Below are 22,921 nucleotides of genomic sequence, written 5' to 3' on the forward strand. Positions count from 1 at the left end.
ATGAAAGCAATAGTATATGAGTCTATCTTGCTTACCTTCAAGTAAAGTATCATTAACTTAGGTAGGTTGCATTTGCTGCACTATGGCACGGGACCATTGGATCTCCTTCCAGCTGTGATGAGAATTATTAAGTGGGATAAATTAGCAGACTTCTAGGACTTTAATTGTGACTGTCCCTTCTATGAATAAGAAATCCAGCCCACATCAGAAGAAGTATTTAGGAATTTTACTTCCCCTAGAACAAATGGAATAAAACACCAGAATACTTTTATTGGACTTAGGTTCCAGCCTTTTATTCAGAAGTCTCTAATACATTTTCAGCCTTTAATCCTCAAGTGGCTGTAAACAACCTCAAGGCTCTGACAGAGCAATGTCAGGCCAAAAATGGGAAAGTACTGAAATCTCATTTCAATCTTCTGCCAAAAGTCCAAAGACTTGATTTTATGTATGCATTTATTTCATTAAGTGGAGTAGGATATTTGCATAGGTCTGGGGTTTTCTTTTTGGAGTGTTGTGCTAGTTATTACCTCTCCATCTCCTCTGTTCTCTCCTTACTTTTCCCTTCTCTCTGTCCCTTCATTTTGTAAACACCCTCTTCTTTGTGGTCTTCCTCATACACAGACTTAATGACTTTTCCCTTCTCCCTCTCCTTTATTTATCTTCACCTCCTTTTCCATCAGACCAGCGCTTCTGCTCTTCAATAACGTCATAAGAGGAAAGCATTAATCTACCTTGAAAAGGGAGCCAAACTGGTTGATGAAGGGGTTGCATGACTGCTGCCATTACAGCCAGAAAGTGGACATGGCAGCTTTCTGCCTAGCGTGGCATTCACCTTAATTGCATTTCCTGACTTATGCTGCTGAATGGTTTTGCAGAGTGCCTGTACGTTCACAGTCCCTGTGCTATGATATTAGTTCACCTCCTTTCATTTCCTTTTTCAACTGCTCCTTTGTTCTCCCAAGACTTTGAGAAGACCGCTGGATATCCTTTTGCTCCATTTGATATTTATTTTCACTTATCTCCTTCATCTCTTCCCAGCCATACATCAAACATACTAACTGTTCACATCCATTTCCTCTGCAGCTACTAACAGGTTTTGCTTCCTAAGCATTGCTTCTCGATGTCAGCAGCTCCTCCCTACCTTGTAGTCTTCTTAACAGACTTTTTACTCGCATTTCTTTCCTAAGGAATCACTCCCACAATGTTCAGAGTGCTGATCCCTCCTTTACAAGAGAACTAACATCTGCTTTTTCTTTCCTTCCAGAAGCCTGCATATACAGACAGCATGACTGGAATTCCTTTTATCTACGTCATACATAAGAAAGTAAAACAACTGCTGGGGCATCTGCATGATATTTGGATGTGGTAGAACTGGCCTTTTATCCCACTCATTCCACCACAGCCCGCCTGGACTTACTTTCCTTTTCCCAAGGCAGCACCCTTCACCTGAGATCAATAAGCCTCTGTTTATCACTCTATTCTTCATCTTTCAAAGGCTGGTCCTTCTCTGAAGGTCAGTAGCTGAGCTACTTCATTCAGCTCCAAGAGGAGAGGAAGGTCTTCAGTATTCAGTAGTGGTTAAACACTCCCCTTTTAATTGCAGTCCCATAAATAGGAGACAATGCACCACTGCACTCCAGATGATTTCCTTCTTTATGCAAACATTATGGGACAACAGAATTCACGGGAAAATAATGGTTTGCATATTTGTTGGGGGGGGGAGGTATTGTGACACAAAGGGTGGTAAGAAGCCTCAGAGGATCGTTTGCCTTCTGAAACTAATATACCCAACAGTCTTCCGTCTTTAAAACACCCCATCTGTCCTTACCAATTTTTGTAGCATCATGCTGATGACTGTAATCCATCAAATGGAAATGCTTTCAATATTGAATAGTGAGTGACAGTGAGGGTGTTTCTTGTACATGATAGAGCAGAAGCAGACTAACCTCTGGAAGTGTGGTTACATATAGCTGGGAAGGCACAGCTTTCCATGTTGGGCACCAGAGAGATGAAAAACAGTAGTTCTGGCATTTTAAATTCCATTTTTATTCCCTAAAGAAAAGCTTCAAGCTTCCAGTGAAGCTTGGCTATTCAAAATCTCAGTAGCTAACAGTGGCTTGTGCCACTTATTTATGCATTACTAAATTCCCATAATTTCCCTGTGTTTCCTAAACAATTTACATGCTGCTGAAGTGCTGTTGGCTTTGCAGGAGAAACACCTAATACCACCTCAGAAAGTTAACAGAAAAGCTGCTTTTAATTACAACTTACCTTCCTGACTCTGATGAGGTATTCACAGCTTGGGAAGGGTGGGAAGGCACCATGTGAAGGTTAGCAAAACATTACGTGTCCCATTTCATGAGCTTCAAATAAGTATACAGGCTTTATGTTATTTCAACAGCTTGTGTGTGCAGGAGCTGGATCACATGAAATGAAGTTGTTTCAATGTATGTAGATTTAATGTACTTTTCTGACTCAGTGTAAACAAGCCCTTAGGTCACAGATCTAGAGTGTGGTATACACCTCTGTTTCAGTTAACCATCACACTGAAGACAACAAGCTTATTCATGTGAAAAATAATGCTCCTGTATTTGAAAAAGTAGATCCTTATATTTTAAATCTCCCTGGAAGCATCATGCCTGTTAAATTACCTAACTTTCTGGGATATCATTCATGTTCTGCAAAGTTACGTGTGACTAAAGGAGGGTAGGTTTAGATTAGATATAAGGAAGAAATTCTCCACTCAGAGGGTGGTGAGGCCCTGGCACAGGCTGCCCAGAGAAGCTGTGGATGCCCCATCCCTGGAGGTGCTCAAGGCCAGTCTGGATGGGGCTTGAAGCAACCTGGTCTGGTGGGAGGTGTCCCTGCCCATGGCAGGGGACTGGAGATGGGTGGTCTTTAAGGTCCCTTCCAACCTAAACCATTCTGTGATTCTATGGTTTATATACCTTTCATGCCCATATGTTTTTATTGACAATTATTTGCCTTGAAACTAAAGAATAATTAACCTTTTACTACAGGGGTTTTACATTAAAAGGACAAATGCTTATCATTTAAATATTTGTGCATATATATGCTATATTGGCATACATGATTTATATATACACATATCTCATCTAGCATTTTTCAGATTTAGGCTATAGCACATTGATGATACATACATATATGTAGAAATCTACTTGTTAATAATTGTATTGAAACATAAATACACAGACAAACTGCAGGCAAATTAGCTATATGGTAAATATAGATGTGTCATGGAAAAGAACACAACCATATCCTGGAAATTTCCTTTTATTTTTTTTTTCAGAGTTAGCAGAAGAAAATGTCTCTGCAGGCCTAAAATGTTGAACAGCCTGACAAGAACACTGTAATTCAACATGTGAATACCTCAAAAAGTAGTTTATGAATATCCATATCTCAGAGGAATCCCCCCAAAAGGTCTCTTGGTTTTACAGTGGACTAATTCAAGATGGTTTCTGCTAGAAGTAAAGAAAGAACTGAAAAAGCACACAATAATTTCTTTCCTTTAACAGAATGCTGATACACCTAAATCAGTGATGGATGTGGTTGCTACTCAAAAATAATTGTGCAAATCATTAGGGTGGGGCAACCAAATGTTGAAAATATTTTAAAATGTCTCCCTCATACCAATATGCCATTTTGTTCATGAACTACTAATGGGAGGGTGTTTGAGACAGCTGTGCCACCGAACTTTCTCTGTATCTAAAATACACACATCTTTATCACCTGACTTTCTCCACAGATTTCTGCTGCAAATTCAATATTTACTACTCTTCCTGTGCTAGCATATGAACGTCATCTTTCTAGGTAACATGGCTGACAAAAAAATGACAGTACAAATTACCCTGTATAGGAAACCACAAATCAACACACTCTTCACAAAATCAGCCACCATGCAAAACACAGTAGAAAAAAGTCTTTAAAAAATGCTCTGCGAGGCACAGGCTATGCTTTTGAATTAGACAACAGAATACCATCTATGAACATAACAATGCAGAAAGGAAAACCTAACTGACAGCATGTTCCTGACTATTACATATGTTTTGATGCTGGTATGTGTATAGAAAATTGTTAAATAATTACAGCACCTACTAACATACATCCTTGAAGAATTCTTCCTGGAGCCCTTTTCCACCTCCCTTTTCAAACAATGCTTCCAGTGTTAAACTCCTAATCCAAAGCAAATTTCCCCTCTACTAACAAGCACCCATCAGAACCAAATCTCGCCAGCACAGCAAATGCAAAACTCATGAATACCAACGTATTTAACATAATTGATGCCAGTGCCCCAAAGAATTTCCACCAGTCTTGTTTATCCACTTTTTAAAACGTGCTATATTACATCAAGCACATCAAATACCCTCATGAGAATTATGTGTATGAAAGTAATCAACCATTATTTGTTACAATGAACTCACAGAGATAACCGATTAAGGACAAAACACAGCAAATGATAGGAAAATATTTTTTAAATAAAAGAAAAAATTCCATTCCTTGCACAGTCCAATCCTCAAAGGGGACCTGCAAATCATTTTCAAAAAGTGATCCTGGGAACTAAATTCTTAACAATGGATAAACAAATTGTGGACTCAGTAGTGACATTGTCTCTAAAGCTTACCGTTTTCTTGCTGATTCATCCCTGTACATTCATGTTAGCAACTGTTCTCTCTCCCATGGTTTAATTGATTAAAATGTTTTATTATACTATGAACAATCACATCTAACTTGTATTTTGTTTGGATTTTGCTACTTGTCAGATCTGATTAATGGATGTCAGTCAAGTTCACAAGCTTGTTTGTTTTCTCCAGTTCTATCAGTTCTTCTAATTAAAGATTATTACCTCGTCTACGAAATTTGCCTCACTTGTACCACAGCAAAACAGCAACAGCATCACAACTGCCCTCTCAAAATGTACAAGTTAGACAAACTTTTAATTGAAACACTTTTTCTCTCACTTTTGCAGAACATGGAATGGGTTTAGGATCAAGAGGGAAATACAATAAAGTTTAATTTCAGGTAAAGACAAACAGCTATAAAAAGGTTGGAAAGTAGTGCCCTAAGGGCTTAATTGCAACAGCTATAGTTTACACTGAGTGTTTTTCCATGAATCAAGAGGTTTCTGTGCTACCTGCATAAGCATTTAAATGGATTTGTCTCACCAATGATAACATATAAGTCTATTTTTTTCTCCTCATTTAATTTTTTTCTGTGCAAATTCAAGGGGGTATCTTCTCATGAAAGCTGTGTGTTTAATCTCAGTACACACTGTCTAATTACAACATGACGAAAAATATTCATGAAAATATGTTGAGTTGCTACTGTCACGATGCTCAAATATAATCTCTACTATTTTGTTAATAGCGTGGTTAATCAATCTATGCACCTTCCCAACCTTAGTTCAACAAAGCACAATACTTTAAAGGTATTATTTATAGAGATCATATTAAAGAGTAATTACAGCTCTAGGCTAAAGTGCTCTTCTCAAAGCACTTGGTAAAGCCGCTTTCTCTGTTGAGAGCTTTTGCTTGTTTGCAGGCATGGAAATGAGTTAATACACAACTTTTTCACCTTTGTGGCCCGGAAAGTCATAGCATATTAGACTTGTATTAACATTTATTTCTGATGGAGGAAACTAGGAGATGAAACCTCTGAATTAAAACACTTAAAACATTGTTTTAGTTTTATTATTTGCAAATATTATGCCTGAGAACTTAGGACTGATATAACTGGAAAAAAAAAAAAAAAAAGAAAAAAAAGTAAAAAAAAAGTTTATTTTAGATTCAGAAAAACTGCTCTAAAACCATTCTTCCCATACAAAAAAAAAGAAAAGTCTGTAGTTGTTTTCAGTTATGCTAGTCAAACAAAGACAATGTTTTATATTTTGTTTGCTCGAAGGAGAAGGAATAAAATACTGAAAAGAGAACATTTATTATCACATAGAACTATGCCATTTGCATTTTTCAGGTGGAGGGTAGAAAGGGAAAGAATAACTGAAGAAAGTGATTTGAAGAGTTTGTAAGGCAGTAAGGTGAGGAAAACAAACTGACTCCTGATTGCAGTTAAAAATATCTTACATGATGAAAAAAAATCCGCAACAGTTTTAACATATTCTGAAAAAGTCATTATTTTTCCCCCAAATAAAATTTTTACTTATTGTGCACAAATGCTAAAAACTAAGAGATTTGGATTGTCAACGTTAGCCACACATAAGAGCAACTAAAGGTTAGAATAGGGATAAGGAAGCCACGGAATGTAAAATAAATGCCATTCACCCTATGGTTACAGAAACCTGGAGTTATTAATTGCTTAGCATGATAGGTATCATTATCATAAATGTGCCAATATAGAATAATTCTGTAGTGATACCTGTGATAAATTTACAACGTCTTGTTACACATGACCTATTCACCAACTCGTTACTCTAGAATTCATTCTCATGGGTGTTCATTAGCTTAAAAACACCAAGTTAAATTTTAAAGGAACTTGCCACAGAAATTCTTCTTTCCTACAGACGGAGAGAGGAATGCTTGTTTTCCTACAGGATGCAGAGCAGTATTAACTGTCATAGAACTGTCATATGGAGCTACTACAGAGCTAGCATAGTTGATTTCCTATAGAAAAGCTATTTCAGGTATAATTAGAATCAGGATTTCTTCTCAGACACAAATTATCCTCAGCAGCATTAATTGTTACCCTTTTTTGATCCATGAACCTTACCAAGGGCAGTTGGCAAGGATGCAAAGGTAAAACACTGAGCAAATTGCTCATTTTAAGCAAATTCATAAGTTGCTCTTTTTGACAACTTCATATTTAACTCTTTGTCATTAGCGTGTCCAGAAACAGCTCTGCAGGAGCTTGTGAGCCAGGGATTGATGGCTACGATCCACCAAAGTCCATGTCCTCACATGGCATGGTCGCAGCTTTCATTCCTTTCCATTTGTTTTGACCAGCGCAAGATTTATGTGAAGGCATCAGCTGTCAAAACAGGCTTTAGGCTAGGACTGCAGCATAGCTTAAAGTCACTGTTAAGGAGACTGTCCAGGAGCAAAGCAGTCCAAATCAAGGAAGAGTAAAGGTGTCTTAACGTCACCTTTTTGTCTTTTCTCCTCCTCGCGAAACACAGTGCCAAGTGTTCGTAAGCCACAATTCAGGAGCTCACCCATGGTAACCAAGGGAGAGAAATACAAACAAAAAGTCACAATAAAATGTTTAAAAATAACTCTAAAACATTCCTAACCATTTCTGGAACACAGTATATACAAAATAGGTTGTGGTGTTAAAAAGGTTTTCTATCGTTACTTGCATAGTACTCCAAATCTTAGTCACACAATACACTTGATTTTACTATTTGAAAACTCTTGGAAACGAATATAGAGAAAGCCTCTTTCTATGGCATAATGCAGTATTTAATTAATGTAAATTTTATATTGTTTCAATGTTAAACTGAGCAGAGACCATTCACTTAGCTTTTCTTCAAATATATGAGATAGGTATTGCACATTTAGAGAGTTGTAATGATATGCTTCTGGGCCTTAACTGCCTCTGAATTGAACCATTTTTGTTGACTTCAACAGCATAAATGTGGTACAAGCCAGTTGTGAACCAGATCGATCAGAATCTGTTACACTAAGGCACTCTGAATAGATCTCGGGCAAATTTAAATTATGGGGTGTCCAAAATAAATGACAAAACTTCAATACACACTTTTTATAGACATGATTACTTAATCTCTCTTATGTCTTTCAGGCAATTATCACTTCCAGTAATTATTATTTAGTTATTTAATATTTCAATAATGTCCAGAAGCCACAATTCAAATCAAGCTAAAATCCACTGTTCAAGTTGGCACCCAAGCATTTATTGAGGAGAAATACTTAGCTTGGAGGCCTTTCAGTCTAACTCAGAAAAGCTGAAAGGCATGAATGTAACAAGTGTTAGTAAGAATAGTGAAAAACAGCAACAAAACAGTTACTCTGAACCACTACGTGTGTTGTTTAGACCATTTGAACTCCCAAAAGAGACAAATTTAGCTGGGGCTGTTTCTGTAATTGTTCTTTCAGTTTAGCTTTATATCTGCTCATGTTGCTGTTCAAATATAAAAGAGGAGTTTGAATGAGAGAAGTTTGGGCTTGGTGTCTAATGTGAAATTGTGTGTAAAGAATTTGTTTAAACTATCACTGGGATCACTTGCATAGTCTCACTTGAAAGACTCATTAAGTAACTCTATATTTTGTACTTTGTGCACTTAATCTGTAATTATATGGTAACTGGGATAACAACTCTGGGAATTAATGTTGCTGGGGACTCTGCTGAAGCTGTAATCTAAATACTGTCTTGATATTTATAGCACTTTTAAATCCCTGGGATAACTCGTGGTATCCTCCGAATTTGCACAGTTAGTTGTATCTTGTCCATGTAATATGTCTTCAGGAGCAGTGGCCTTGCTATCTATAGTTTCAGTAGTCTTTGGCTAGGCTTTTATTTTTGATGGCTAAAACTGTAAGTGAAATGGCGTCTTACATTGAAACTAACGTTACAATTACGGTAGGTCCATCATGGGAACAATAGTTGCTATAAATTTCCCACACCCATCTGTTACCCAGCTGCATTAATAGATGTATTAGGCAATTTGCAGTAAACTTTGCCAAAGAGCAATTTCACACCAAAAACAGCCACAATAATCTCATGTGTAACACAGGTGCCTCGTAGAGTTCGTGATGGAGGGGATCTGTGGCAGAATGGCACTTGTATTAATCACGATAAGGATTATTGGTCGTTAGGTAGGAATGATCATGAGGTTGCGAGACAAAATATTAGCAACTTTGTTAAGAGCACCGGTGTAGCGCCATACAGTGAGAAACTCTGAATTTGTTGTCGGTGCTTTGAACTTTGGGGGCGGAAGCTCTCACGCTTGGCCTGAGTCCAGAGCCGAGTTATTTGAAGAGAACAGCTTATCCGAGCGACGGAAACAAATAAATAAAAGGAAGTTTGGGAAATATGTATTTATTGGAATACATATACGTGTGTGTGTGTTTTTACCAGCTCCGATGGCTATGTTTGATCCAGTTTAATTACTTAGACCGCGGCACAGGGGCAGTCCCCGAGGAGGGCTGTATGTGGAGATGGAGGAGAGGCGGTGAGTGCCGCTGCCCTCACGGAGAGGCACGCCTCTGGCTGCTTCGGGGTGCCCCCAGATACAAAGCAGTAACTCTGACGGAGGTTACAGCCGCGTTAAACGCCCTGGGTACCCGCGCACCCGCCCAGCCCCGCGTCGCTGCTCGGGGCTGAGGCGTTTTCGCCCAAAGCGCCCCGTCAGGAGCCGAGGGAGGCAGCCGCAGACCCCCATACGCTGGATTTGGGGGCTTAGGGGGCTTTTCACTTCAGGCTGGCCCCGAGCTGACATTCTGCTCCCCGCTGCTGGCCAGAGGCTCGCATAAACGCCGCTGCCTAGCCTCCTGCCCCATTTCTCAGCGCGCAGCCCCCGCCGCAGCCCCCCGCCGGCCGACCAGCGGGCAGCCAGGCGAGCGGCCCCCACCCTGCCCCCCCACCTCGCCCCATTCCTCTGCAGCGCGCTCCCGCCCCCCGCGGGCCGCCATTGGCTGCGGGCCCCGTCCCTCACAACCTTTCTGCCCGGCGATTGGCCGAGCCGCCTCCTCCCGCGCTCGGCCCCGCACCGGCTAGGGGCCCGGCGGCGGCGGCGGCGGCAGTGGCGGCGGCGGGAGGGGAGCGGGGGGGAGGGGATGCGCAGCGCTGCGCCGCCGCCGCCAGTGGGGGCGCTCCCGCCGCTCCCGGCCTGGGCCTGGGAGGCGGCGGCGGCCTCCCGCCCTCGTACGCCCAGCTGCCGTTGTCCGTGTGTCCCCATCCCTCCATCTGTCCGTCCATCCATCCATCCATCCATCCATCCATCCTGCCCCGGGGCACCGTCGCCGGGGCGAGCGGGCGGGGGGGAAGGCGGAGAGCAAGGGGGGGGAAGTGTGCGAGAGGAGGCGGGGAGAGGGCGGCGGCGGCGGCGGCGGGCGGGCAGGTGAGGAGGGGACGGCGGCAGGCAGCGGGAGGGCGGCCCGCGCCCCTCGTGCCCTTGGCGGCGGGGTGAGGGGCGCCGGGGAGCGGACAGGCGGCGGGACGGGGGCCGTGGGGCGCCCTCCGTGCGGGGCGGGGACCGCGGGGCACGGCCCGGGGCTGCCGCCGGGAGGAGCCCGGCTCGGCTGGGCTCGGCTGAGATCGGCACAGATCGGAAGAGATCGGCTGAGATCGGCTGGGCTCGGCTCTGCCTGCTCGGCTCTGCCCGGCTGGGCTCGGCTCGGCTCGGCTCGGCTCGGCTCGGCCCGGCCGCCCCCCCCGCGCCCCCATCCTCGCCGAAAGCTGTTGCATCTTTTTTTTTTTTTTTTTTTTTTCTTCCCCCTCCACCCCCTTTTTTTTTTTTTTTTTTTCATCTCTCTCCTCCCTCCTCTCCTCCCCCTTCTCCCCCCCCTCCCCGAAGGCGCAGGGCAGTCGGTGGTGGGATTTAAGACGTTTCCCCGGGGCGCCGGGGGACAGCGCTGCCCGCTGGAGCCGGCCGAGGAGGTGAGTGGGGGGGGGGGAGGAGGGGGTTTGGGGGGGGGGGGAGGAGGGGGTTTGGGGGGGGGAGGAGGGGGTTTGGGGGGGGGGCCAGCGGCACGGTCCTGCCCCCGCCGCCACCGGAGGGGGTGGGGAGCAAGGAAGGAGTTCACGCTTCGTTTTTATATCCTGTTTTTTTTTTTTTGGCCTTTTATTTTTTTATTTTATTTTTTTTTTTTTCCGCCCCGCGCAGCCCCTTTGTGCCCCCGTCCGTCGCGGCGCGGGGGGCTCGGGGCGGGGGTCCGGGGGTGGGGTGTGTGTGTGTGTGTGTGTGTGTGTGTGTGTAGGGGGGGACACGGAAAGTTTCCAGGCTCTCCTCGGGCACAGAAGTTTCTTTGTTCGGCCGGAGGAAGGCACTGAGCGGCTGCTGTTCCCAGACCTGCCCTGCGAAGCCGAGCCCTGCCAGCGCAGTGAAGTTCTGGGGCAACGAGGCGGTCCCGCAGGAGGTAATCGCGGCTTATTGCCCCCCTGCGCCTGCCTCTCACCTTGTTTTATTTTATTTTATTTCATTTTATTTTTTTTCCTGGGGCTAGCCTCCGGCCCGTCCTCCTGAAAATCCTAAATTGCTTCTCTACGACGTGCCCTGGGTAAAGCCTGCCTCGGCTTCCCTCCCCCCCCCGACGGCCGCCGCCACCTCTCCTCCCCTCCGCCCCGTCCCTGTCCCCGTCCCCGTCCCCGCGGTGACGGGTTTGGCCGCATATTTTCCAGCTCGTGTAGGGAAGGTCTGTGCCGCTCTGTCTTGATCTTTGCCCCGGTTTTATCTTGAGGAGACCCCCCCCACACACTATTTAAAAGAAGAAAAGCTTGCTAGCGATCTGACTTCTTAAAAACTACGTGCCATTGAACTTGCAGGCTAACGAAGCCGCGTTTGTTTTCTGCTGACCGCTTTCCCCTTTATCGTGTGTTTTTTTTTTTTTTTTTTTTTTTTTGCTAAGAGTCCCATGCGAAGCTGCGGGAGGGGAAGCTGATCGGAAAGTTTTGGTGTAAGGTTTTTGTGCTGCCAGGGCTGGGCTCTGTTACACCGGCCGACTCGGCGCGTTTAGCGAAAGCAGTGCTGCTCACCACAAGCTCATTTCGCATGCCTCAAAGAGGCAATTATTGGTTAGTTCCTTCGTGATTGTGAACGCTTAAAATGAGCTAGAAGCCATGGCTCTCTGCTTGCTTATTTAAATTTTTGTTCCTGTTTGACGAACTCAAAACCAGCGTATTTGTCAGGTAGGATGTTCGTGGTTCGGACTCTGAAGTCTCTGAGATGCGTTGGTGTTTGTAAGAATTGGACAAAGTCAGTTCTTTGGAAGATTTTTAAAGCTGCGATATGTGTAGTTCTTTAAATATAACTACAGCACCAAGTGTGTGAGGGAAAAAAAAGTTATCAATCCAACTCTGTTTGATACGGTGTGAGGAAAAATATTACCGTGTAGCTGACCTGAAGTGGCTTCTGTGGCTGATAACAAGTAAATGATTTGGCTTGCAATTTCTGGACTTACCTTTCCAGGCAGTAGAAAGGTTATTCTTAGGCATCTGAAAGGCCTGAGCAAAATAGATGGCAGTGAACTTCAGCTTCCTTATATGGCTGATGCTTGGCAGAAAAGCAATGAAGCCTAAATAGAGTAATCCTTTTACAAAGAACGGTCACTTTCCAAAGCAGTGTTTCAGTCCCAATAATGACTTGAGATTCCATGGGGGGGAGGGAGAAATTGTAGCAATGCATGACAAATTTAGTTGTAAACCACTATGTTCTAATGGATGCAATTTTGTTTCTTTTCAGACCTTTTGTGTTTCTCATGATGCACTTGATATTTTTCAATGCCATGTAGAAGAATAGATCCTTGTAGTGGAGCCACAACTTTTTACACTAGTGTTTTGTCACCATGGTAGCTATGGATAAGGCCCTTTTTAATGATGAAAGTGTAATTCAGTGCTGCATACAGCTAATGGTTATATCATAGAATGCCATTCATGTCATTAACATAGTTTAGAAGTTATGAAGGAGTGTATTCTTTCTTGAGATCAACCATCTCAACTAAATCGGGCTGACATTGGTATTCGTATTGTGAATAAAATGATGCAAGCACACACGTGGTAGCTGAGGTTGTTTGGAACAAAGCTTTCATAGGTATGTGACGATGGCTTGGGGAAATGTTCTTTCTACCTGGCTGTTCCGTGCTTGTGAATTACATTAAGCTCATGTAGACACTGATAGTTTTAAGTAGGTATGCTTACCATGACAGAGGTAGAAGTTACAGCAAAAGGCGTGCTATGGAATGTGACTGCCGTGAGGATCGCTTGTATCTCGTTTCAGCAGTCTTGTCAATAGATTAGTCACTAACAAGCTGCCTGGTATGTGATGTGTGATATAGATGTGGTGTTCCGTAGGATATCCATTTGCACATCACGCTGATGTGAATTGATGAGGGGACTCCACAGAGAAAGTACTATTGAACGAAAGTTGCCTGGGGTATTAAGCTGGTGGTGCTGTAGCATCAGCGTTACAGTTTGTCCTCAGTGAAGTTTGTTCAGTCTGCGGCCCTACGTGTGCAGAGCCACGCTTGGAGGATCTGAACTAAGGGAAGGCGTGCACGTATGTAACACGCATTAAACTTCCCATGTTAGCAGCATGTTCTAGAAATAGAAGGGGATGGGAGCAGGATTCTTCAACTCATTTTTCCTGTAGGGGTGTAATGAATCATTGCCTATCTGCTCTGTTTTTTTTTTTTTCTCAGTTGTTCTGTTTTTGTTCTTCCTGCTTCCAAACAAAAAGGAAAATCTTCTAGGGAGAATGTTACGTAAAGATCAAATGTTTGATATGTTGTCTTTTCAGTAGGTTCTCCCTGTGGGATAACGTGATCTGCTAAAGGAGGGTCTGACGTTACTCTATGTAGAGGAATTACGGATCTGACCTCTTCCGAATGAGTAACCAGTCAGGTTGACAGGAAAGTTACTCTTAGCAGATACGAAAATTGCATCCTTTCGTGTGCACAGAAGTGATGATGATGACAGTCAATATAGGTAGTTAAACGTGAATTATTTGGAACGTGGAGATTCAGAGACATCACTATTTTACCTTTGTCAGCTTTTGAGTAATTGAAACAGTATGTCAGGCAACACTCTTCACATTGGAGTGAAAACACTGAACTAATGTGTTCATCACATTCAGTAAATAGTTCATAAATAACTTATTTATTTTTCAAGTCTACAAAGTACAATATTAGTGAATTGCTATACTATTGAACTGCCAGTGTCTTTAGAACATCTTTGAAGTCCATGCACACTTTTGAGGTAACGGCTGCTTTTCTACAACTTTTAGAAGTTTAACTGATTTGGGGACTCTTGCCTCGTATTTTGAATGCATGGGGAATATCTTTTTACTGGTTTTGGGGGTAACATGTGAACAGCTCAGTGGATACTCATGTGGCAGACTCTGGTCCAGTTTTGTACACAAAATATTTTTTTGGTGGGGTAGAAGGCGGGGGCTTGTCCAGGCCTCAGACATGGGTTTCCCCATCTTTACTGTTTCTCTTCTCTTGGGGAGCAGCTGCAGCGTGCCACTGCAGTGTCCAGCTGCGGAGGTGGCACATGGAGCTCACTGCACCAGCACAGCTGGCACGCTGTCTCCTCCTGGTAAATATCAGTAAAAATTAATGCCTAGTGGACGTCAGTAAGAATTAATTGTTGAGCAGCTCTATTGAGTCTAAGAGGGCAGTCATACAGAAAGTAACTTGACTGTGTTTTTTTTTTTTTGTGGAAATTTTGATTGTGAAAATTAGACTTTATTCAAATACAACCTTCATTTCTGATTAAAAATTCACTGTTCACATGTAGTGAGTAAAACCTGTTAAATACTGAATTTTGAGAGTGAGAATGCTGAGTTGAGGAGACAGATTTGGGTGTGTTGGTTGATGAAAAACTCAGTGTGAGCCGGCCTTGTGCACTTACAGCTCAGAAAGCTAGCTGTACCCTGGGCTACATCAAAAGCAGCGTGGCCAGCAGGGTGAGAGAGGTGATTCTGCCCCTCTGCTCTGCTCTTGTGAGACACTACTTGGAGAGCTGTGTTCAGCTCCGGGGCCCTCAGCACAAGAAGAACACAGACTTATTAGAAAAAAGTCCAGAGGAGGACCACAAAGATGATCAGAGTGCTGGAACAGCTCTCCTATGAAGACAGGCTGAGAAAGCTGGGGTTGTTCAGCCTGGAGATGAGGAGGCTCCGGGGAGACCTTACAGCAGCCTTCCAGTGCCTAAAGGGGACCTACAGGAGAGCTGGGGAGGGACTCTTGGTCAGGGAGTGGAGTGATAGGACAAGGGGGAATGGCTTTAATCTAAAGAAGGACATAAGGAAGAAATTCTTCACTCAGGGTGGTGAGGCCCTGGCACAGGCTGCCCAGAGAAGCTGTGGATGCCCCATCCCTGGAGGTGCTCAAGGCCAGGCTGGATGGGGCTTTGGGCAACCTGGTCTAGTGGGAGGTGTCCCTGCACATGGCAGGGGGGTGGAATTAGATGATCTTCAAGGTTCCTTCCAAATCAAACCATTCTGTGATCTTCTGCCTCTATAAGGAAAAATGGGAGCAGTGAATATTGCTATGATTGTTAGTATTTTTTAGTATCTAGTGATCTTGGGATAATTCTGCTTTTTCTGCCATTCTTCCTCATCAGTTAGCTGCTCTTTTTAAGTTTCTTTTTTTTTTTTTTTCCTTGTAGCTTAAATTTCAATATGGATACTTGGTTTATTACTCTTTTAGTTTCATGTGTACTTTCCTTAAAGTTGATACTGAAGCATGGTGTTTCAACACTAAATCACACCTTCTACCTTCATCATGATTTGCATAATTGAGAAATAAAGCTAAACAAACCCCTTTGTTTGGTTTCATTCAGGCTGAAAGGGAGGCGTGTTTATGTTGGAAAACATCACCACTGTGACTAGTTTCCCTAGGGTAGTTTACGTTGAAAAGTAGATTAGCTCTTTCTGTATCTGGAACTAATTTGTAGATAACTGATACTAAGCAATCATTATGGATAGGAGCAACAAGTGATGATTAAACAGAGTCTGAGGACAATATGAACCATCTCTGCTGCTGGCTGTCCTGGAAGTTGTAATACTGCAGAAGGTACCGATGTCTCTAGATCTGCTTGCATTTGAAAGCTGTTAGATTAGGATAGTACACCCTCTCCTCCCCTCTTTATCCACTTCTTCAGGTAATTAATCGGATGATCTTACTCTTCTATCCTATTAGACACTATTAGGTCACCGTTCCTGTACGTTAGGGCCAAGAAAATGTTAGGTATCTATTTCTGTACAAACTTTGATGATGAATGAAGGGGGAAGAACACTTTTTCTTCCCCAGTTCTTTATCGATCCAATGATCAGGACCTTAAGGATTGCTGAAGGTAGTAAATACAACTTCCGTTCTTGTAAGAGCAAAGCTACATGAAAAATGGTAAATGATTCAAAAAGTACAACTTTTGCATGGTTTCTCAATTTTCAGATATTTGATACTATTAATCTTTGCTTTTTTTGTTAATAAAACTTTTCTCAAACTTTTGTTAAACGCTTTTGTGTAAGTGAATTGTGCAAGCATAAAGCTATATTATGTATTAAGGGAAACAACTACTACAGACAGACTTACTCTTTCTGATTCTCCTACTTAAACCATGAGAATAGTAACTGGAAGAAGTTGTAGATCACTGTCCTCAGAGTGATCCATCCAGTATTCACTAGGTGCATTGACTCACCTTTCAAACAAACAAAAATTCTACAATGCTGAGTTCTCCAAGTTGGTGTAGCTCAGTATGTGTGGTGCTGTGCTTCTTGTCTTGTAGCCCTGTCATGAAGCTTGCTGGGATGGAATAGACAGAGATTCACGACTTGAGCCGTGCCTGTTTGACTGTTGTGGGTTAGGCTGTTAGGGATTGTCACAGGCTTCCAGTGGGGAGATTGCAGCTGTGTGAGTAGAATTTCCTTTCTGGGAACAAGTAGGAAAGGAATACTTGTTTCAGATGTTGAGCATTATGTTCTCCTGAAGTTAAAATCCTACCTCCGAAGCACAAGCCTGGGGTATAGTTGTCTTCCTGTGAGCTGGTAGTGCTCAGAGACTACATCTTGCTCCAGCTTTCTGGGGCTAGCTTTAGGAGTAGAAGAAGCTCTGAAGGGCTTTGTAGGCTTTCTAAAATTTACAAATACTTGAATGAAAAATTTCTTTTACAATTCAATTTGGAATCTCCCTTGGAAATGGCAAATGACTTATTTTCCTTGGTGGGATAAGTTCAGCCATTGACACTGAATTCAAAATATCTAAATTTCTGTTAGTTTGTTAAAGGTGTGGTTAGAAGGCTGGTTGAAAAAATGGTGCCTGTCTTGGCATCTGAGGTACTGTGCTGTGAGTTGCAGCCTTTGGAGCTTTCTCATCATATTTTTTTTATCTAGTTGGCATGGGAAGTTTCTGTAGTGGCTATAGGGGGGCACTTGGTCATCCCAGACACTTCTGAAAGAAAGCTTTCATGTTCTTCCATAGTCCTCTGTCCCGTAAGTTTGGGGTCTGAGTTTACTACAGTTACAGAACATGTTTCTTCAGCTTTCCTTGCTCTCTTTGTCCTTGGAGCTTTTCAGTACATACATGTATCTTTCAAAACTTCAAAAGCTGCCTAAGAAGGAAGGGTGCATCAGTACCTCTGAGCAATGTCTGAAATACAGTGCCAGAAGCCTGTGAACGTCTGTTGCAGCTTTGGCAAAAAATTTAAGTGTTTGGATGGTAGAAAGTGTTTCCAGGTTCATCGTCAAGGATTCTGGTAGGCTGCTAGGAAACCTTATGAGAGCTACTGCTTTTTCTGTGCATCTGTAGTGATCTTGGAATTAATCTGCTTGAGGGAAGAGGTGATAGTATAGAAGATGAAGCCAATTGTCAGTAATTTGGTCAAATTACTGCAGGTCTTCTGTCTTCGCTTACAGATAGCCCTGAAGATATGATGGAGGATGATATTTGACATGGGGGTATCAGAGAACTCTTAAGTAACAATATTAATGTAAATCATACTTTCTTTCCTCTGTGGAAATGTTATGCTTAATAATCTGTGTGCTTGTGGATAAAGCAAACTAAAAGCTTGGCTACATAAGTATTTATAAGATCGGGGCCTGTATTTTCAGTAAAAGTAAACTAAAAGTATGTCAGCAAAGAAATCTGAAGTCCTTTCTGACTTAAATGCTGTGTAACTACTGGTTTTCCATGCACATACAGAGTATAACATGCAGGTATTGAATTGACTTAGATCCCACTCGGCCTAATGCATGGTGCACCTGAGGGAGGCAGTGGATGTGCAGACAGCTGTTAATATACACCCACAGCCTGCTGCTGGTACATTTGTTTGTAGAGGCAAATTATTCTGTGGTCATCTGAATGTCAACTTGGTAGTGAGTTCTTTTTAGGAGAACATACTCATTTTGGGCTTCTTCTGGTCACATAATCATATGTGATGTTAACCCTGGAGCTGCAGGTCATTTAAATTCTGAGGTACTCTCTCTTTTTTTTTGGTCTGACTTGGCAATGCATTTAATCAACGAGGGAGAAAATTCAAAAGTTCATATCTCTGATTCATAGCTATCTAGACTTCATACCATTTATTTCAGGAGTGCTTTACTAAACTTACATAGGATGATTTATCCTAAGTAACGGAGAATATTCACGAATTCTTTAGGAGATCTTCTGGGGAAGAACTGCAAGCAAAGGGAATTGTATGAGGAACACTAATTGATATTTGGAACAAACAAAAGATTTTACTTTAGGGTCACTTTTGTTGGTTCATATGTAGATATTAGAGAACTATGAAAAACTAGGTTAAAAATAGTTTCAGGGCTCAACTGTAAGTCAGAAGAAAAGAAAAATATGGTTAAACCTGTGGGTTCCCGTCCTGTCTGGGGATGTGTCAGGTAGGGGGGAATCAATCAAGCCTCTGAATTTGGCAAGCCATCTGTCTCTAAATCTGGGAGATAAGATCAGAAGTACTGGTACCAGAGGGAGAAACTATTGGAGCTTTGCATTTCTACTATACTATTGTTTAACTATAGTGTGTCTTGTTAGCATCTTTTTTTTTTTTTTTTTTTTTTAGGTGTCTTTTTTTTCCCTGAACAATGTTTTGTGTGGGAGGGACTTTTCTGTGCCTATTAGAAAATCCTGTTTTTCCAGTGTGTTAATCTTACTGCCGTGCTTCAGATCTCTTACCAGAAGTCTCATTAAAAAAAAAAAAAAAAAAAAGGTAAACAATACAAATAACAGAAAAGTAAAGTAGACATAAAATAGCATTTAGCAGACTTAAATGAGAGAGAAAAAAATACTTTTCCATTTGTATTTATTTGGGTGATTTCTTTGTCTTTTCAATGAGCACATATGTTGTCTTGTTTTACTGAAGCAAAGCAGAGGTGCCAAGGATCATGACACTGTTGCGTGTTTTTTTGCAGTTCTGCTGTTATTAGAGAAAGGCGGTAGAGCAGGCAAACGTTTTCATGGGCTTTTCCTGTTCAGTGCTGGTAAAAAGGAAGGAGAGGTATTGTCAGGATTTCCAATGTCCTGTAGCCTTTCATGACATTAATGTTACCGAATTGGTTCTGCAGTAGCAGGCTGTGACACCGCCCCCCCCCCCCGCCCCAGGAAAGACCACGGCCCTGTCAATGGAACAAGTTAAAGGAAAGTGTTATGGGGTGGAAGAGAAACACAACTATAATCACTACTTTCTTCCAGATATCATTTTTACTTCTTTCTTAACTCTGCATGAAGGGGGAAAAAAAAAAAAAAAAGCTGGTCAAGAATAAATAGATTGCTACTTAGACTTCTGAAAACAGTGCACTCTTCTGTCTCACTGGGTGGAGAGAGTCCTTGCCTATTTCTGTTGAATTCTATTATACATTTGCTCATTTTAGGTTCATAGATCACCAGTTATTCCTTTTGTGTTAAACATTGATAAGTGTTAAATTTCGGCTTGTGAATTTGAAATCTCTACTGAGGAATAACCTTAAAATCGGAATGCTGTTAATTTTCCCCAAACTTGTATTCACTTGGTTTTAATCTGGGGAAGTGCCTGTTGGACAATTCAAACTGTTTGAAATTGCAGTTAGGAAATTTCTTGAAATACCTGCATTGTACTATTCGGTTTTCCTGGTCTGAGGAGAAGTAGCTGACATATTAATAGCAAATCTAGTGCTGCAACTTTTTTTTTTCCTCCTGCTAAAAAGCACAGGATTTCAGGAGGTTAAGTAATGCTTTAAGCGGAGTTATTATTAAATCCATTCTGAATTCAGTTTTTAAGCTATAATTTGCACTGTGATGGGAAGGAAGAATCTTAATTCTACTTAAACCTCCTGTCAGGTGAGAAACTTTCTTGACTTTAGCAAATTATTATCTATGTTGATAATAGAGCTTTTAGAGAACTTGTCCTTCAAAATAATTGTCTAAATTCCCAGTAATTCTTTTATTTTTTTTTTTGGTTATAAGCTTTAATCTATCATTTTTTTCCTCTATCTGAAGAGGCAAACATACTTTTAAGTATTAAGAAGAAAGCATTTAAGAATATTCTTCCATTAATTTTGTTGTAACAGTTGCTTATCTGATCTCCAGAATGCCTGATGCATTAAAATAAAACTAACGTAACGGTTGTGCTTTTTTTTCCCTTTAATCATAGTCTGTTGGCATAGAGGAACACAACACTATGTGAAAAGAAAAATAAGTTAATGCCTTTTGCACTATTACTGTGTTAGGACTGGAAGAAGGCTATAAATTGGCAAAAATCAAATGCATATTGTGAGATTAAAGCTGAATAAATACGGGTCAAAATATCGATGCTTAGCTGCATGAGAGATGTGAAGTCCGGTAGTTAGAAAACCAAGGTTGAGGCAAAGAGGAACAATTCTTGTGTATTACAATTATGAAAAACTAATTGGAATGGAACAACTAATTGGGATATGAATCAATGTAAAAGAAAAACATAGAATCATCGACGGTCTCTTCCAACCAGAGCCATTAAAGATTGTTTAACTCCAACCCCCCTGCCATAGGCAGGGATGCCACCCACCAGACCAGGTTGCCCAAAGCCCCATCCAGCCTGGCTTTGAGCACCTCCAGGGATGGGGCATCCACAGCTTCTCTGGGCAGCCTGTGCCAGGGCCTCACCACCCTGGAGGAATGAAGAATTTCCTCCTAACATCTAATCCAAATCTTCCCTCTTTTAGTTTACAGAATCACAGATAGGTTGAGGTTCGAAGGGACCTCTGAAGATCTTCTGGTCCAACCCCCCTGCCAAGCAGGATCACACAAAGCACATTGCGCAGGATTGCATCCAGGCGGGTTTTGAATATCTCCGGAAAAGGAGACTCCACAACCTCTCTGGGCAACCTCTTCCTGTGCTCTATTCCCCCTTGTCCTGTCATTATCTGATTGAGCAAAAAGTTGCTCTCTATCTTTTACATAAGTCCCCGTAAGACATTCCTTTATTTGTTTCAGACAATGACTTCTAAAACTGCTGAGAGTGATGTTGAGCTCCTACATGTCATAATCATTGTGTAAATCAGAGGGAAAAGGTGCTCGGAATCTGGAAAAAAAAAATATAAAAATAATAATAATAAAAAAAAAATATATATATATATATGGAATATATATTATATATTATATATTATATATTATATATTATATATTATATATTATATTATTATACATTATATATTATATTATTATATATAATATATAATATATTATATTATTATATATTATATTATTATATATTATATTATTATATATTATATTATTATATATTATATTATTATATATTATATATATATTCATATATATATATATGAATATATATATATATTTGAGACTTTACTCATTTCAGAAATAGGTAGTGGCTGCTTCTTACTGTAACAGCGAAAAAGATGTGTTTAAGGGAAGTTATTTTTAAAAAGCTTCACTGTAAACGGAAGCTTGCTGTTGTTAGTACTGCATTTCATACTAAACAGATGCAAAAGCAAAAAAACAGATACTTGTCAAGGTGGGTAGCAAAACAAAGACAAATTTTCTTTAAGGGGGAAGAATTCTAAAGCAAAATGGAAGTCCAGTTGTATATTCTGTTCCTTTAAGCAGTAACTTCCATTAGGGTACTACATAGTATTCTGTGTGTCAGGATGCACCTATACCTGTACTTTTGGTAGGATTTATTTTTCTGAAGTAGAGCAGTCTGCAATGGGAGCATCCACATGCACTCCTGTCTTTCCAGCTCTGCTCTGCGAGTGTGATTCCACTTGTGTTACTCTCACCACAGACCGAGTTGTGTGACTTGTCTGGATCTGGTGCAGCAGTTTTTCTGGTCAGCTTATCGATTTTGTTGCTAGCTCCAAGGTGCCGAGTGTGGTGGTTCCTCCTCCAATGTTCCCAACCTTTGATTTCTCTTTTTTTTTTTTTTTTTTTTTAAAGTCGCCTGTTGTTCTGAGCCCACTATGTTCTGACCTTTGTTGTTTGATCATCCTAATTTTAGCTAGGAATTCTGGCAGTTACTTTGGGGGGGGGGGGGAGATTGTGCGTGTAAAGCAGGACATCAGTTTTTGGATCGTTTTAATATATAGATGACACAGTCTAATAGACAGACGAGAGATAAAACTATATATATAGTTTTAATATACAGTCAACGCAGAAAGAAATTCTTGCTAGGAATCTTCTGGTAAGAGTTTCTCTCCATGTCTGTCTTGCTCTCTCTCCTTCTCTTCTTTAGTTTGTGCTGAACTGTTATGCATTACCTGAATTTATCTGCAGGCAATTAGATGGAAAGTCTAGTTCACAGATGAGAACTTTTCTTGTGTATTGAAGTACTGCATATTTACAACAGTGCAGCTTGCTTGTTTAAAAACCGTTGCTATCTGCTGCAGATGGCTGCATAGTCTAAGGAGTGGTTTCCTGGTTACATTGTACATGAAGTGCCAAACACCATGAGAGCAGTTTTGTTCTGGAATGCCAAAATATATTAAATCCATTCAGGAAGCAACATATGTCAAATGAATAAAAATACCACGCTCGTGTGAAGCAGAATGTGGCAGCTATGTTTTTCAAATCTGTTCCCCTAGCCCTCAAATCAAGGGGTTAAAAGGACTTTGTGTTTTAAGTATTGAAGATAGTATTCAATATTAATTGCTTTCATAGGCTTTTGGTGTTTTCACCACTGTTTGTTTCCCTATAGCTTGTTTTTTATTTTGATGAGCATATGTCATATACTGAAATTGAAATAGGCTATCAAAAGGGGTGCTGTATATGGAAAAACAGTATTGTATTTCCCTCCT

At 41.4% G+C, this 22,921-nt stretch overlaps 1 protein-coding gene across 4 annotated transcripts in view; it reads left to right on the forward strand.

Moving 5' to 3' along the window:
- Positions 1-10,498: 10,498 nt before the first annotated feature.
- The window catches only part of ERBIN (erbb2 interacting protein), a 122,332-nt gene continuing 109,909 nt past the window's right edge, over positions 10,499-22,921 (forward strand). For 2 of the 4 annotated variants that reach the window (XM_084304880.1, XM_084304884.1), the window contains exon 1: positions 10,954-11,066. The gene's annotated coding sequence lies outside the window, so the exon portion shown is untranslated. Of the gene's footprint in view, positions 10,588-10,953; positions 11,067-22,921 lie in introns of those variants that run through there. The other 2 variants (XM_084304882.1, XM_084304881.1) reach the window with 2 other exon arrangements.

This window comes from Netta rufina, assembly GCF_964035555.1.
Source record: "Netta rufina genome assembly, chromosome: Z".
Lineage (NCBI taxonomy): Eukaryota > Metazoa > Chordata > Aves > Anseriformes > Anatidae > Netta > Netta rufina.